Source organism: Nycticebus coucang, chromosome 15 (assembly GCF_027406575.1).
Source record: "Nycticebus coucang isolate mNycCou1 chromosome 15, mNycCou1.pri, whole genome shotgun sequence".
Taxonomy (NCBI): Eukaryota; Metazoa; Chordata; class Mammalia; order Primates; family Lorisidae; genus Nycticebus; species Nycticebus coucang.
The window spans coordinates 15,121,079-15,134,890 of NC_069794.1; positions in this window are offsets into that span (position 1 = coordinate 15,121,079).

The following is a 13,812-nucleotide window of genomic DNA, read 5'->3' on the forward strand; positions in this document are numbered from 1 at the left end:
TCGGCCTTCTGCGGGGACAGTTAAAGCGTCTCATGCTTTAATTAGTAATGGCTGGTGGAGGAGAAAGCCTGCACTGTGAAAGTATCCATCCTACTGGTCCAAACAATACAGAGAACAATTACTTGCAGGCCCAATGGCAAAGATGGTTAATTAAAATGGTGATGATGCAGTAAGAGGAATGACAAACGTGGTCTCTCATTAATGAGCACGGTCGAGTTCTCCATTCCCTTCTCTCTTTGCTCATCAGGAAATAGCAGAGTGGAGTCCCCGGGAGACTCCTGCTCAATTAGGCCCTGCAGGTAGCGGAATCTGCCAAAGGCCTATGTGAAAGAGAGAATTTAACCACCTAATTTAGGAGGGAAGGAGCAAGGACATGAGCTTTAATGGAATATGCCACTGGCACTTCCAGATCCACGAGTGATGGAAAGTGCCAGTCACAACAGTCCTCTGAAAGACAGGAATGCTCTAATGGAAGTGTTTGACCTACAGAGCAAAGGTAAAGTACAGTACATAAGCTCTGAAGTCACACAGGCCTGGCTCTTCAGCTCTCAGAGCCTATGGTTTCTCATCGAAAAACACAAGAGAAAATGGCAACAACTTTATCAAGGGCTGTGTCTGAGAATGTGTGTGTGCGTATGTGATCACACACTGGCCCCTTTCTATCTCTTTGTGTCCCAGTACACCTGCCATGATGGACTTTATCCCCCTTCAACCGCCTCTTATTCCTCGTGATTGACAGTGACTGACAGTGGCTACAGTGGCTCACAGTTTGCCCCCACCTAATGTTTCACTAAAAGTATACTAACAACTTTTTATGAGAAGTTTGTCATATTTCTTCCAGGGGCAAGTCCCGTAAGGATGGGGGCCATTCCTTCTCCTTCTCTGTCATCTTCCTGGCATCATTCTCCACCAATTTCCGGTTGTCACACATGAATTGGATGTCACCCCCTCCATTGCTCACAAGGAGGTCAGACCTGTGGGTGATCTGGAAGCTATAGAAGGCTAATTCTTACTCTTCCACATCTCCAGAAGCCCTCCCTAGGGCTAACACCTATCTCTGTAAAGCAGAAGTATCTCCATATCTTGTTTTGTTCAATGACCCTGTAAGATGGATAGTCTGGGTAGAGACTCCCAAAGTTTACATCACTTGGCTGCTATCTCATTTGTAGGAAGAGGCAGAATTTAATACCAGGTATTCTGGCAAAGCTGGAAGGTACTTTCCATCCCTTTGGAAATAACGAATGTTTTATTCTGTATCATACAAAATAGGTTATGGGAATCTCTGTGGCTTAACACAAGGAATTTCTTTTCCCTTCATGCTGCATGTCTAACACTACTCAGCCAGGCTCCCCTCGCTAAGTCAGCCCTGTAAGCAGCCAAACTCGGGCAGTCTAGCTGGTAGAGCAGCCATTCCTGGGAGCAATGCTGGCTGCTGGGCAGAGAGGAAGTCAAGCACTCTTAAGCACTTCCTTGCTCTAAAACATGACCTGGAAAAGACTCACTTCACTCTGGGCCCATTTCATTGACCTCAGCTGAGCCCAACAGGGCAGAGCATGGCAACCCACAACCCTCCAAGAGGGAGGCACAGGGCCTCACTGAACAGTTATACCGTCTACCATGTACTCAGGTGCTCTTGGTCACAACACCTTGGTGCTATGGAAACAAGTAGAGCATAGTAATGATCTATTCCTCCTGGAATTTAGTGATTGTAGAAAGAGATGAAGGATTGTAGATCCTACTTATTGCCTAACATTGGTAAAAGAGACAAAGAAAGGAAACTCACAATAGTGTTTACTTTGGAAAAGACTATTTAGAAGGTGATGTTAGAGCTTGGCCATCAATACATCTGTCACATGTTTAAATATCATTTATTTATTTTTGTTGTTGCTGGGATTGCCATTGGGATTTTATTCATAAATTATTTGCCTAAGTAAATATCTAGAAGAGTTTTTTCTACATTTTCCTCTAGAATACTTGTGATCCATGTTGTACAGTTAAGTTATATATCCATCTTGAATCAATTGCTGTGAGCCGTGAGAAATAGGGGTCTTGTTTCATTCTTCTGTATGTGGCTATCCAGTTTACCCAGCACCTTTTATTGACTAGGGTTTTATTTCCCCAGTTTGCATTGCTGTTTGCTTTGTTGAAGATCATGTGTCTGTAAGTGGATGGCTTTATATCTGAGTTCTCTATTCTACTCCATTGATCTATGCCTCTACTTTTGCGCCAGTACCATGCTTTTTTGGTTATTATAGCCCTATACATGTAGTATAGTTTGAAGTTGGGTAATGAAGTGATGCCTCCATATTTGTTTTTTTGCTTTTTTTTTTTTTTTTTGTTTCATATTACTTTGACTACTCAGGCTCTTTTCTTGCAAATTTCAAGCTATACAGCAAGGCTGTCGTAACCAAAATAGCATGATCTTGATATAAACATAGAGACATAGATTAATGGAATAGAACAGAGAACTCTGATACAAAACTATCCACATATAGCCAACTAATCTTTGACAAAGCAGACTATAATAGACACTGGGAAAAGAAGCCTGATTCAATAAAAGATGGTGTGAAAATTGGGTAGCCACCTGAGAAGAATAAAACAGAATCCTTGTATCTCACCACTCACAAAAATTGGGGTTCACAGAAATTAATTCAAGATAGGTAAAAGACTTAACTGTAAGACATAAAACCATAAGAATTCTGGAAGAAAATGTAAGAAAAACTCTTCCAGATATTGGCTTAGACAAAGAATTTATGAGTCAGAGCCCAAAGGCAATCACAGCAACAACAATGATAAATAAATGAGACTTGATTAAATTTAAAAGCTTCCACACAGCTAAGGAAATAATCAACAGAGCAAGTAGACAACCTACAAAAAAGGGAGAAAATATTCACAAGCTGTAAATCCAATAATGGACTACCATCCAGAATCTACAAAGAACTCAAGAAAATCAACGAGACAAAAACCAAACAATCCCATTAAAAAGTGGGCAAAAGATATGAACAGGTGCTTTTTAAAAGAAGGTAGACAAATGGCCAAGAAGCAAATGAAAAAATACTCAAATGTCACTAATTTATTAGGGAAATGCAAATTAAAACCATAATGATATATCAACTTACCCCAGTTAGAATGGCGTTATTAAGAAGTTTGAAAACCACAGATGTTGTCATGGATGCAGAAAAAAAAGGCATGCTTATCCACTGTTGGTGGGACTTCAAATTAGTATAGTTTCTATGGAAAACAGTATGGAGATTCCTCAACAAATTAAAAGTAAACCTACTTTTAGATCCAGCAATCCCACTACTGGGTATCTACTCAAAGGAAAAGAAGTCATTTTGTCAAAAAGACACCTTCACTCCAATGTTTATTGCATCTTAATTCATAATTCTGAAGATGTGGAAACAATCCAAGTGCCCATCAATTCATGAGTGGATTAACAAAATGTGGTATATGTATACCATGGAGTACTACACAGCCATTAAATATAATGAATTAATGCCTTTTGCAACAATTTGAATGGAACTGGATGGAGACTATTACCCTAAGTGAAGTATCACAAGAAATGGAAAAACAAACACTAGATGCACTTGCTACTAAACTGGAGCTAACCAATGAGCATGGGTGTGTACACAGGCACAGGAATGTAAAACTTAGTGGAAATCAAGTGGGGGAGGGGCACAAACCTACCTAACAGGTATGATGGACACTATTTCGGTGATGGGTATACTTTTAGCTGTGACTCAAGCATTACAAAAGTGATCCATGTAACCAAAAACATTTTTACCTGCTTAATAATTTGAAATAAGAAATCCATATCTGTTTAGATCCTGGACTATAAGTTAAAATATTAGCAAAAAGGATGAAAGGCTGTGCTCCTTTCCTCTGGCTTCTCACTGCAGACCACTGTTCCAGGTGTCAGGATGGTTTAAAGGCACCTGCAAAGGCTTATAGTCTTTGATGGAGGCATTAGAAAGCATTAAAATATCCATATGTGTATGTATGTGTGTGTGTGCTTGCTGAAAAAAATCAGGTAATTTGATAGTGACAACGGGCTCTATTTCCCTCTAAGAACACCTGAAACAGTGTTTCTAGGGTGACAACAGTGGTCAGAGTCTTCCAGTAGAGAACTTGGTGACTAAGTTCTAGGACTGGACTTATCCTACGATAGGCCACATAACTTCTCCATTTATATTTACAATGCAATTTGCATCTTCATCTAGAAAACCTTGTTGACAAAATCCCCAAATGTAATGATCCAAAGCCTCTCCTTTCAGTTCACACAGCCTGTCCACCACAGATAAACACCGGCTATTTACTTATCTATTTAGACTTCGTACTCCACCTACTGCCATGAGGATTTGAGGCAGGTTATACTTTAAATTTACTGTGAAATAGGATGGCTAGAACTGAAACCAGAGCAGACTTCATGGTGGGAGTAGGGCAAGGAGATGTTTCCATATCTCTGAAAATAGCTAATGATTTGTGTTGGTCTCTGACTTGCCTACAAAATCCCTGGAATGAACAAAAGGAATATGCTGGCTTCTTTAGAAGTGTACTGTCTCTGACAGCCCAGGTGATTATGCAGGTGAAATGCTACCATGTGGGCTGTCTCCTTTTGCTTTCCAAAGCCATTTGCCCACCATCCACAAGCTTAGAAAAGGCTGAATGATTACTAGGGTATGTGCACAAGAGGGCACACAGCCTTCTTTCTTTATCCCTTCCTTCCTGCCTGGCCAACTCTTATGGGAGGAGAGAGTCTGCTCAGATGTCATCTGAGAAGACTCTAAGATGTGATCCGATCTTGGAATTTTTGTTTAATTACATTCATCTATAAATCTATTTATTTATAGATTACATTTTTAGAGCCTTGAAATTTCACAAAGGAAGATAACAAAAGTCCCAAGCATTCAAATTTTAAGGAGATTCCCCACCTTTGAATACCCAGAAGAATGAATCTCTTGGGAGGACTTAGGCACCTCCTATGGTTGGCTAAGGAGATTGTCACAACAACAACCAACTACCTCTTCCACCTTCTCAAGCAGCCCTCTGCACTAGTGCTTGCCTGTGAGATCCAGACTGGCCACATGGTCACTTCCTACCAGCACCGAGGCTAAAAGGGGGTGAGCATGGACACCAGTTGACAGACAACCCTTGGACCCAGGCAACCAAGTCCCCCCCCACCCCCCATCTTGCTTTCTTCCAGCTGTGGAAAGAATTCTGTGGGGCCAGAATTGAAGCCTGTGACCCTTCCTCCTTCTTATCCATGTTCCAGGTACCCAAGATCTCAGAATTCTGCACCTAAAATCACCCTCACAGCATCCCAGACTTGTGCAAACCTCTTTTCAAGATCTGTCCTGGGGCTGGGTACAGTGGCTCACACCTATAATCCTAGCACTATGGGAGGCTGAGGCAGGTGGATTGCCTGAGCTTACAGGTTCAAGACCAGCCTAAGTCAGAGTGAGATGTTGTCTCTACAAATAGCCAGGTGTTGTGGCAGGCGCCTATAGTCCCAGGTACTTGGGAGGCTGAGGCAAGAGAATTGCTTGAGCCCAAGAGTTCAAGGTTACTATGAGCTATGATTCCTGAGTCTCTGTCTCAAAAAAATAAATAAATAAAAGATCCATCCTGGCCTGAGGGTGGGGTGGTAGGAATGGCATGGCTGGGACCACTGGTATGAGGTGTCCACAGATGTGAAACCATCCCCTCTTCAGCATGGGATGGAGTGAGGAGTGGAAGGAGGTATGGAATAGGCAGGAGGCCAAGGCCTCCCCTGGAATGCTTAAAGGCTCACTCTTGGTCCAGGACTCCTGAGGGTGGCTTGTGATTGGGGATGTTAGAAGTGAAGTGAGAGCTGGGTAGATCCCAAGTCCAGGATGGATTTCTCTCTGCCAGCAAAGAGTTAATATACCTCTGTTGCCTATTTCTGATTGTTTGTGGGAAGATTTGATCATGAAAGACCAATAAGAGTGCTCAGGAGTCTGATTCTTCGTGTGTATCTAAATTACCATCTCAGGAGGTAAAGCAAACCAATTTACTTTGAGGCTCTCATCAAAGAAATCCATAGATAGTCCAGGAGCCACATGCTAACAAGACAGTGAGTCCTAAAGTAGGAAAACAAACTAAAAAGCCAAACTCAAACTAATATGTATTGCTTATGACAAAACCCACTTATTCAGGCAAAAGAATCCAGGATGGTCAGATCAATGGGGAATACAAACAGCTGGTTAACTAAATGTTAGGTTGGGATTATCTGTCCTCACATAATTAAATATAAAAGTGTTAAAATTAGTATGATGTAAGCACTCCAATTTGTACAAAGAATCAACACATTGAAAATGGCATAAATGTATTTATGATCTATGTGCAAAGGACTTAATTTAAAAAAATAAATAAATAAAAATTAAAATAATGTTAAAATTATACTAAACATAATCACTTCCTTTTGCTCTCAGCAATTTTTTTCAGATTAACCAAAGACTGGTTAAGAAGTAGAGGTAGGACAAAATTTCTTCAGGGGACCCCTCCTTGTAATAACCAAAGACAAGTGTATAAAAACTTTTCATTAGAAGAGTCAGGAATGTTCTTCTAAGTCTAGTCTCCTGCCTATAGTGCATGACTTCGCTGCTGTGATGGTACCTGGATATCAGCTTGGACTCTCATCACTCTTTAGTGGATCGCTCACTAAAGAATTCTCTTTCAATCTCCTCCTACTCTGCTATCTTTCTGCACTGGCAGTAGAACAATAGTTGCCATTCAGCAAATGGTTATTTTGCTAGTAGAGACCCTCTCCCCTGACTTTACCCAGGTCTCTGTGTCCTTTAACTTCTTCCCTTATATTCTTAATCAACTCCACCCTTACCTCCACTCCCAATGATCCTCTTAAGCATGTTTACCCCTAGATCATTTGAAAAAATTCTTAAGACGCTTTGTACAAGTAGAATATAGGACAGATTTATCACAGAGCAAGATGATATGGTGGCACAAACACTACAGAGAACTGGATAGTTTCCTCAAAAACCTGAAATTAGAACTCCCACCCGAGCTAGCAATCCAACTGCTGGGTGTATATGCAAAGGAGGGGAATTCGGTATATAGAAAAGATATCTGAATTCCCATATTTGTTGCAGCACTGTTCACAACAGCCAAGATTTGGAATCAACCTAAGTGTCCATCAATGGATGAATGGATAGATGAAGAAGTTGTGGTACTTATTCACAATGGAATATTACATACCTACAAAAAGAGTGGAATCATGCCATTTGCAACATTGATGGAACTGGAGAACCGTACATTAAGTGAAATAAGCCAAGCATGAAAAGACGAACACTACTGTAAGAGGGTCTTTATCTAACACAAGCAATCAATGTAACTGGGTTCTTTGTACTCCCAGTGAATCCCCAACAATAAAAAAAAGTTGAATCTCACATGTTCTCACTCACATGTGGAAGCAAAATATTAAAAACAATAGATCTAATGGAGACAGAGTAGATGATGGTTAACAGAATCTGGGAATGGTGATGGGGCAGAGGGGATCGAGTGGGGTGGGTTATTAGGTACAAAAAATAGAACAAACAATATTTGATAGCACAACAAAGGGATTATAGTCAATAATAAGTCAGGATGTAATTTAAAAATAACTAAAAAAGTGGAATTAGAATGTGTCGGGGCCGGGACTGGCCAGGTCTCTGGCCCCAGTTTATCTATTGTCCTGACATGGACCATGGATCTTCCTTGTTCAGGAACAATTACTGTTAGGTGCCTGAGGGCTATTCACCTTACCAGAAAGGAGAGAAAGAAAAATAGTCTTCGAGGGAGAGAAACAGTCTTAGTAAGAAAGTAAATCTTAGTATTCTTGGAGAGAGGGCAGGCAGACACCCTGTGGGTAGGAAAAGCATAAGAGTCAGAGAGAGAGAGTCCGTGAAAGAATAGTATGCATATGGGTGGCGCCTGTGGCTCAAGGAGTAGGGCGCCAGCCCCATGTACCAGAGGTGACAGGTTCAAACCCAACCCCAGCCAAAAAAATCCTGCAATAACAACAAAAATAGTACGCATGCTCCTGACTGACCTCTCCTGCAGCTTCTTATAGACGTGATCCTGTGGCTGTTTGCACCACAGGTATAGAGACTGCAATCAATCACTGATGTCGTCTCGTGAGCTCTCGGTGTTAAGGAGAGCCGAATCCCTTCCCCATTCCCTCATCACCAAGGTGTTACATTACTGAGATGTTACAGGTGTTTCTTATAATTACAGAGTATTCCAAGCTTACCTCTCACTTCTCCTTCCCATGAGCTAGATGGTCTGCTACAGGAATGTTCCTAACACAAAGAAATGTTAAATTCCTGAGGTGACAGGTACCCCAATTATCCTGATTTGATTAATTCACATTGTATGCTTATATCAAAGCATCACATGTACCCTAGAAAGATATATAACTTTCATGTAACCAAAATAATTAAAAATTAAAAAAAATAGATAACCTGATGGGTATGAGTTGATGGGTGCTAAATGCCCCAGTACAGAGGGTTTGCTTGATTATAGCTAAGGTAGATAGTCACCATTAAGAAAGTGGAGCAGGGAAGTGACATGACCAGGTCTTTGAAAGGGCGGACTTGGGCTGAGAGGAATGTTTGAAAGGCTGGAGAGCAACCACTGCAAAGTAGAATCTGGGCTCTAGGTTGAAACAAAACTGACTTCAAATATTAGCAAATCCCAAAATCCAATACTTACCCACCATGGAGCCATTTAGGTGTTTACTATTTACTCTCTTTGCTATTGTTATAACTTTATAAGGCCTTCTGGTGTTTTTATGAAAATTAAAACAGGTATAAAAATTCCTATCAACAAACAGGATGATACAAGATACAATTCAAAGCTAGGCTGGTGGCTGTGGGAACAGAAAGTGGGAGATGAGCTTTGGAGACAAGAGTCACAAGCCGGGTAAGAGGAATTAGGATGATGGGGGGCTCTACCTTGCGTGAGCCCATGTGCTGTATAGGTCATGATTCAAATGGGAGTTAGGGAATACAGAAGGAAGCATGGATGTTTTCAGATGGTAAAAGTGCAGATAAAGAGTTTCATTTTGGATCAGTCCAGTTGATGTGAGAGGGTGAGGGGGAAGATATTCAGGAGCAGGTATGCACTAGTTCACTAACAGGGGCCTAGAGAGTGATGCCTGTTTGGGACTCATCAGAATATGAGACCTTGTGAACCCTATGGGAGTTGTTTAGCTTGCCCAAGAAAAACATGTTAGATTCATTCTCTCATTGATCCTTCACATACTAATTCATTTATCAAATTTATACTGAGTATCTACTACATGCCAGGCTCAGTGAAATTGAATAATAGTGAATAGGCAGAAGTTGTCACTCACCTTGAGGACTGTTAGTCCAGAGCACAGGATGAGAGAGGCAAAGATGTAGCTACCCTCAACCCTGGACCACCAGGAACCCAGGTGTGTGTGTGAGCTGGATGTTTGGATGCCAAGGTAGGCATGAAGTCAGGCAGAGCTGGTCTGTGGTTGTGGGTCATGGCACAAGGAGAAGGGAAGACTGTTCAGGCTCAGAGCATACGAGCACAAAGGAAAACACTGATACAGAATAAATTGTGTACATCAAGGGACAAGAGATGTAGAGTATGTAGGTTCAGATGGTTGAGGATGGAGAGTTTCCCTGAGATCATTGTGGGAGGCAAGGCAAGAATCTTTTCTTGAATATCTGTCACTTGGCTTGTGAGTTTGAAAGGGATTACTAAAATTACTAAGGTATTTTGGCTCAGAGGACCTTATTCTTTTAAATTCAATATTGGGCATTGTGCCTGGCTTATAGAAAATGCTTAGGGAATGTTTTTAGAATGCAAAGACAAAGCATCATATAAAGACACATATAAAGAAAGGAAGGAAGGGGACATTGAAAATATTGAAATATCATTCTGGGTTATGGATGTAGAAGGTGGTAAAGATATTGTAGAATCTCTACTGATATACTGTGTCATAAATTATTATGGGAGGCAAAATGTTGGTAATCTGAGTTTAGGGACTGTTGGAAATTAATGAAAGTGATGGCTCTTAGTAAAACTGGTTGTTAATAATCCCAAAAGGTGCAACATCCTGGTGTGAGTGATGCTGAATGTATTCTGTACCTTTTCTAAATTTCAGAATCACGCCTAGGGATGGCTTTTTCTCCTAGACAGCAAAGAAAAATGGGGATACTGGCAGTTGTGTGTGGTTCTTCCAGCATTGACTGAGCTCAAACCTGTGTGCCTGTTTCTCACTTTGCATGGAGAGGAGGAAGCGGGTGTCAGGGGATTCCTGGGGGTGATTTGCATCTGCCCATGTGATGCAGCAGTGGCTCTTGGAAGAATAGTAATATATATGATTCTGCTGAAAACTTAATTGGCAGCCTTCCCAGCAGAGCTCTTGGGAGAGATGCCCTGATTTGCAAGGATTTAATGACTTCTTGTAATCTAACACCTGTGGGTATAGAGAGACAAGCAGGGAGGACATTAGCACCTGGCTGTGCCCCAGATACAGGTGAGCATGATGGATTTGTGAAGCTACTATCTTTCCTTTCCTGAAAAAAAATTATTTATATTTATTCAAGAACTGTTACCTTAATTTTAAGGCTGCCTGTGTTTGTACATGGAAATATTTCAAAGTTGTATTCTTAAATTAAGAAAAAGTCATACTACTAAAGAAAGTCACTACCTTCCTCCCCTCCCATGTGTATATTATGATTCATTTAGCTAGCCATAAATGAAACCTGAAAACAGTTGCATTTCTATAGTTGAGTGAAATTTTTACTCCTTCATTTATTTTTTCTCACTGAACAAGCATCATTCACAAGAACTCATGACACTGTGAAAGCAAGCTGTTCCCCTAGCTTTCGAACACTAATTTGTGAGGTCCTAATTTCCTGTTTATCTTCATATGTTCTTATTTCACATGCATTAACTGTTTGAATAATTTAAATGTTCAGATACAGGCAAGCATTACCCAGAACTGGGGAGGATTTGACTTTGAAAGTAACTCAGTACGTTCAGATCAGGATGTGAGATTTCAGTTTGCAAAATTCTTACCACCCCATCTCCTTTTGCTACACTTACATTGCTAACTATGAGACTAGCGGAGTATTGATAAAAATATAAACCTAAAGCTCCAGCTTATTTCTCACCCAGATAATTAAAATAAGCAATTGGAAGTAGCAAGAGGAGAGCATATAAATGCGAACATCTTCAAATTACATACAAGACAGTCAAATAAATGTACTTGCATTCTTAACATTGATTACAAAGAAATCATAGCCTCTCATGAAATAAAATGAAATAGAAAAAAGTCTAAGTACTAGAAAACATAACACAAACAGAAGGCAGTATACTATAAATTATAACAATTCAAAAACTGAAAGACAAAGAATTAAACTACTGTTAATCATACATTATAAAATGTTACAAATAATACCAGAATAATAGAATTTAAATCATAAGATATTAAAGGACACAAAAGATTATTTTTTATTGAGAATAGAAGTCTTCTCAGTGAAAAATATGTAGCCATGAACACTAAATAATAAATCACTCAAATATGTAATCTAAAGACTTGTATGAATTGATAATATAATTGCAGTGGAAGATTTTTATGCACACCTTATCTCTGACAAATTAAGATTTTATATGCATATATGTGTGTATATACACATGAATGTGTGCACGATTTAAGTGATTATATAGCATAATTTATATGTCTATAAATTATGTATGTATATTTCATAGATATTTATATTAGCTATCTCTATATTATACTGTATGGAATTTAATAATATAATACATATGCTTTTCAGTCATTAATGAAATGTTTACAAGAATTGATCACATGCAAAGCTCCAGAGGAACATCAATATAGTCAAAAAGTACAAACTGTGTAGGTGGAATTATCTGAGTACAACATATTGACTAAAAATAGTAGAAATAAGACAAAGTTTGCTTCAAAATAAAGAAGAAGAACAGCTATAAACAACAATAGGAAATTTAAATAAACTTTGATAGAAAAATAAGTATAAAGATAAACTACAAAAAATGTCAAACATTAAGGGATAAATGAAACTTATGAGATTTAAAATAAAATATAAAAAACAAACCACTTTATGGGGGCAGGACATGATTGCAAGAGGGACTTTACCTAACAATTGCAATCAGTGTAACTGGCTTATTGTACCCTCAATGAATCCCCAACAATAAAAAAAAAGGAAAAAAAAAACAAAAAAAAAAACAAACCAATGAAATTGAGGTTTGAAAATAATAAATTAAAAAAACAAAGAAAATCAAGATGAAAAATATAGCCATAGATGTAAGATTAAAAATTGAGAACTAAAATTAAGAAGTAGAAAGGTACATAAAATATAAGCCTAAGTGGGAAATGAAAAGTATTATTAAAGGGAATGAATGCAGACAAGAGGGTTTATGAAAAAGATGAACAGAGAGCAAATTCCCTCAATGAGAAAAAGAATAAAAGTTATTTAGGGAAATATAAAGCCTTGAAATGGAAAGAGTGTGATAAAGGGCCAAAACATGAAAAAGTAGTAGAAAAATGGACTCAAAGGAAAATTTTAAATTTAAGATCAGACTCATTTCAGATAAATTGATCAACTGAGCTAACACAGATTTCTCTTTCAGATGTAAATAATTAGAAATGTTGGACAAAATGTGCCGAAATAACTTTTAAATATGTAGCTGAGCTCAAAAGAGGGACAGGCAAATCTCCAGGTGCTAGAACAAAGAAGAGGTGCAGGCAGAGGGCTGTGGAGGATGGAACTCGAGATTCTTAGGCAGGTCTGCATTCTAGTTTCCAGAGAGCAGTCTCAGAAGGACATGATTGTAGGAAGTTGACTGAGGTCACCTATGGGGGAGCAGAAAAAAAAAAGTGAACTAGGATGCTTGGCAACCATGTCTTTCACTCATCCAACAGGCTGCTTGGGAGTTGAGATGATCATTTAAAGTTGTTGCTAAACAAAAGACCTGGCCTCTATCTCCATAGCAGCATCATTAGATGTGATCTGGTCCCCAAAGATAGCACGCTTTTGGGACAAATCCTTGAGAGAGACTTAGCTGAGAGCTGTCAGTCAATACATTTTCAATATCTTGAAGAATGAGCTCTTCAGTCCTGTACTGGGAGGAATACAGGGTTTGGTTATTAAGAGATACATATAATTTTCTTTGATTACATGGATGACTTATTTTTCTTTTTTTCATATCCATTTAACTGTATCTATGTAATTTTGATAATATTAAATATTTTTTCTTTCTGACTTGTTGGGAAAATACACCAGTGGTCCATAGTTCTATCACCAATAGGTATACAGAGACACTTACATGGATGTTACTTAAGTATAAACATATTCATTTCAATATTAATTATATCAGTAGAAAAACTGAAAATGACCAGAATAGCCATGAATATGGGAATGGTTAAATTACAAGCAGATATTAAGATTGTTTTCAAAGATTGATAACTAAGATGTTAATATAAATACTTCCACGGCACAGATTGATGACTCCAATTTCCTAAAACGTTGGCCATTTCAAATTTTGTTCTGATTGCTAATGCATAAAAATATGAAAGCAAATAGATCAAAATAGTCTGAGTTTAGTTTGTATGGATTTTTAAGTGTCTCATATTTTCCAAAGGTATTACTTTATAATCATTAAAAAATTGATAGTTTATAAAATGAATATGGTAATTATGTTGATAATTGTATGTTCCATTAATTTACAAGTTTATATTTGGTATTAAAACAACCTGAGAGGGTAAAACAGTATTAT